The following is a 4,637-nucleotide window of genomic DNA, read 5'->3' as shown; positions in this document are numbered from 1 at the left end:
GTCAGTGCCTCACAGAGATGTATGCACATCCATTGCTGCTTTATTCCCAGGACCCAAGAGGCGGAAACAACCCAACAGTCTGTTGATGAATCCACAGATGAAGAAAATCATGGCGTATACACATAAGCATGCTTATACAGTGCACAATACACACTCAAATATTATTCCATCTTAAAGATAAAGGAAATCCTGCCATTTTGTTAAAATGAATGAACGTAGAGGCTATTAGGTTAAGTAAAACAAACCAATCATATAAAGACAACTATTGCTAGATATCACCTACGTGTATAGAATCTGAAATAGTCGAACATAAAGCAAAAGGAAATAGAATGGAAGCTTCTAGGAGCTGGAGGGCAAGGGCAATGGGGAGATGTTGGCCAACGAGTATTAAAATTCAGCTACAAGATGAATGAGTACTAAAGATCTAATGTGCATGTAACTAATATTGATACATTAATAATAATGAATTGCATACTTGAAATTTTTTAAGGGAGGAGATCTTACTGTTCTCAAAACACACACAGTGGTAACCATATCAGGTATGGGATGTGTTAATTACCTTGGATATAGAAATCATTAACCAAGTTTTGCTTATTTCAAAACATTATGTTGACACTTCAATATATGGACTTTTTGATATGGCAATCATACCTCACTAAATTGGGATGGGGGAACATATAAAAAAGAAAGAAAAATGCACAGAGTATATTTAACTTGGCTGGAGCAGATCACTAAGGGACCCCTTTGACACTTTCCTTATACAAACCTATATTGGCCACATTAAATACGTGCTCCATTACTATAAAAATGACCTCAGAATCAGTATTCCAAAGTTCACCCCTAATTCCTCATCAGGGGCACCACACACAACTTTTTTTTGCAACACAGCTCACCAACCACAATCCCAATACCCAGTACTCCACACTTCAGCTGTGTCTTCCTAACTAACCCCAGCGATGACAGTTATGGCCCATTCTCAGACTTAGGACAGAAGACACAGATGTTGGGATCCAGCCTCAGATTCTGAAGGGAAAGCTAGCCGGGCCCACTCTTTGCAAGGAATTCCCATCCAGGGGGCATGTGAGGAGATCTTCCTTAGAGATGGGAGAGAGAAATTGTGGACATCTGCATAGGAGAAAGTGCCCTCGATCCTTTGAAAGGGGCAAAATCATCCCGGTTGTACTGTGGAGCGGTTCATTCAGCTGTTGCACAGATACACTGAAGGTAAAGGGCAAGCAAGACAGAGAATATTCTTTCCTTTCCTCCTGGCACTAGTGTACATACTAGCTGGCTGAGGACCATACCAGCCAAATAAAAAATGAACCCACACATAGATGCACAGCTGAAACACTCATAACTCAGTAGCAAATGCCTAGAGGACTGAAGGTGTCACTTTGCACTGGGCAGTATGGACAGGCCTCCGATGATGCAGCACTTGAGCTTAATCTAAATAAAAAAGAAAAGATAGCCAGAGGAAGGTGCAGGCTAAGAGGATCCTGTCAAAGGAGATGGCAAGGGGAATGTAAAGATTCTTTCTGCAGTACTTATTAACTTTCTGCTGGGATAAAGAAGAGAAAGACGTTCAGTGTGGCTGGAGCACATTGCAGCAAATGGAAACAGTAGATCGGAGCAAAGAGGTAGCACTTCCTGTATATGCAGGACTTTACAGAAACATGATCAAGTGTTTGGGTTTTGTGCTAAGAGCCATGGGAAGCAATTAGAAGATTTCAGGTAAGACAGAGCATGATGTGATGTATATGTTATGATCTCTGTGGTTGTAAATGGAGCATATATTTTATGTGGGTTCAAAAGTAAAAACGGGTTTGGCAATAAGGAAACCACTGTTCAGGAAAGACAGGAGGGACTCTTGAGGGTTTGTAGCAACAGCAAAGAGGTAAGTCAAAGAATGCGAGAATATTTTCAACGGGTGCTGAGAGACCGTCAGGTGCTCTGGATGCGGGTTACAGAATGAAGCCATTGACTGGAGTGAAGGGAAAGGAAGGAGAAGACGAAGCCTTCTTGGGGTGAAAAAAAGTCCATTTGTTCATGGGGTTGGAGGACTGTAGCAGGCTAACACTGAGAAGAGGTCTGAGTTTCCCCCAAATGATGCTTCCATATTTCAGATCAATAACTTGGGCTGCGGAAGAAGACCCTGGTCCCCAGATCATTCTCTGAAAGCCTTACCCTTTCCAACACTGGTGACATTTCAGCCCGTGCTCCCCTGAAGTGAAAATTATGGCTAGTTCTTGTTAGATCTGGTGACCCCAACTCTGTCCTTAAGGGTCACAGAGGAGATGGTGGTACTGGTGGCTAACCGGAGAGAAGGGGACCTCTGTGGCAGTGACACTGGCCCAGGATTGATGGGCTCATGGAAACACCTGCAGCACTTACATCATCTGCCATAAGGTGGGAGGGGAAAGAAAGAAGAAGGAGATGAGAGGAACAGGAGACAGAAGAAGGGAAGAAAGAAAAGCCTACTAGCCCTGTAGCCACAATGGGTTCTTGTGGCCACCATTTATGATGCATCTAAGCTATTGTTAGACGTCAAGCAGAACTATGATAAGTACCATGCAAGGGGCTTCATGTTGTCTCTGATCCACACCACAATCCTGGAAGTAGGGCATTATTGTCTTGTTTTTAAAAGTGAGAAAACCCAGACACCAAGAAGACTGACTGTTCATCATCACAGAGCCATTAGCAAAGCCAAGATTCGAATCAAGTTTTTTTTTTTATTTCAAGGGCTGTGGGTGTTATGGGAGATGAAATCTTCCAGGCCAGGCTTCAGAGTGACAGTGGACACAATCAAGAGGTTGGGACGGCACCAGGACTCTGCCCAGGAGAGGAGCAGTACAGGAGGAACGAGGGTGAGGATGTTCGACCAATGGGTAGAGATTATGAATTCCTTCCTTGTTGTTGTTACTTTGATTGTGACTCTGCTGTCTGTCTCTTTAGGCTGGAAATACCACTACACACTGCATGATTCCACAGCTAAGAGTGCAGTGTAACGTCCCACTCAGCTCCCAAGTCGTTGCAGCTAGGAAAAAAGCAGCTTATCTCCTCGTGGACAATTAACTCTCCACAGAGCACAGTGTTGGTCCTACTGAAAGGCAGCCACATTCCTCCCATTTGATGAAAGAATCATGAAAGTGTTCCTTGCCGAGTTATGCCCTGAAAGCTTTGAAGCAAACTTAAGTTTCTCTGGGCTTACCTAACTCGCTTGAAGTCTGTAAGACTGGAAGAAAAGATAAGCTTGCATAAATTTGATTAGTTTCTTTTTAAGCATCCACAACTTTATACACACAGTGGAGAAGACTGGCTTTTATTATTGCTCACTTACAATACATGTTTTGAAATGGATTTTTCACTGAAAGGTGTTTTCATACTCAAAAGGGTTTTCGTTTTTTGATTCATAAAGTTTCTCTAATTGGACAACATGTTCTCTAGCTCCTGAGTCCCCAGTTCTTCACTAAACTCAGTAAGCACTGACCTGACCTCTGATACTCCTGGTCACCCCCAGAAAGTATGGAGTAAGAGTCAGTAGGTCCACTGCGCACAAAAATCAACTGAAAATGAATCACAGTCCTAAATGTAAATACAATTTCTAGGGGAAAATATCATCATGATCCTGAATTGGGAAAAGAAAAATCTTTAAAGCAACAGCAAATTCTTCCCTGTAGCTTGAGTGGGAAAGGATTGGATCAGATCACCAGAGCTCCCCAGGAGTCTCGAGAGCCTGCCCACCAGTGTGGTCAGCCAGCCCAGCCACGATCAAGGTGATTGTCATCTTCAACACAGGAAGCCACAGCTCTCCAAGATCTACCAGCCCTACAGTGAAGATACACAACAGCAAATCATCAAAGAGACTTTCCATTCGATAACCAAAAGAGATGATCATGTTTATAATTTCTTAGGAGGATGATTTTGGTAATCAGTCGTAAGATGTGCCACTTACTGTGACCTATGGAGTTAAATCTAATTAGTTAGAGGCTCTGACAACAAACTGATGTATAGGCATTACACAATACTATATTCTGTCTTCTATGTGGGTTCTTCAGAAAGTAAACTTGGCATTTTAGATCTAATTCAAGCAGTCCTGGAAACATTAGACAAATGTTTTGAAAATGTGAACTGGATTTCATTTTCCGTGTTTCACAATATTCTTGCAGAAGTGGTGATGGAGGGATGGAATTGGAGACCAACATGAATGAAATTGCTACACAAATTGATGTACAAAATAAACCGGAGAAATCTGAGGCCTGCTTAGCAGAACCTCTAGCCTGTGCTGTATAAGCTGTAAGAATATGAATCTCCCTGAGATTCCAAGACACATTACCACTGGTGACATCAGTATAAAAGTGCGAAACTTGCCCTCTTTTAAGTAAAATATTAAAAGGGACACTCCCAGGTAAAATCCAGGGGGGAAAGTCATCTAAGTTTACCATACAGTTGTTTACCAAAAATGGAGTAGGAGAGTCTTAACTTTTGCTCTTGGATTTAAGTCAAGGTACTATACAGAAGTTGTGCAAAATCAGTATGAAAGTTCAATATTTCTTTTTTTCTCAGTGATTTTAAAGAAATTGTATAGTTCTGGGGTGACTATTCATTGTTTTCTAAACTGCATTTCTATGCCCCCTAAG

The 4,637-nt window shown here is 41.9% G+C and overlaps 1 pseudogene; it reads left to right on the top strand.

Annotated features, from left to right (window-relative positions):
- Positions 1 to 2,759: 2,759 nt before the first annotated feature.
- On the top strand, positions 2,760 to 4,382 carry LOC100717833 (AP-3 complex subunit sigma-1-like; annotated as a pseudogene).
- The last annotated feature ends 255 nt before the right edge of the window (positions 4,383 to 4,637 follow it).

The sequence above is a fragment of the Cavia porcellus genome, unplaced genomic scaffold (assembly GCF_034190915.1).
Source record: "Cavia porcellus strain 051 isolate PalLab524CR breed Dunkin Hartley unplaced genomic scaffold, mCavPor4.1 scaffold_2, whole genome shotgun sequence".
NCBI classification, from domain to species: domain Eukaryota; kingdom Metazoa; phylum Chordata; class Mammalia; order Rodentia; family Caviidae; genus Cavia; species Cavia porcellus.
Note: the sequence above shows the minus strand (reverse complement) of the source record. Positions and strands in the feature narration are given on the sequence as shown.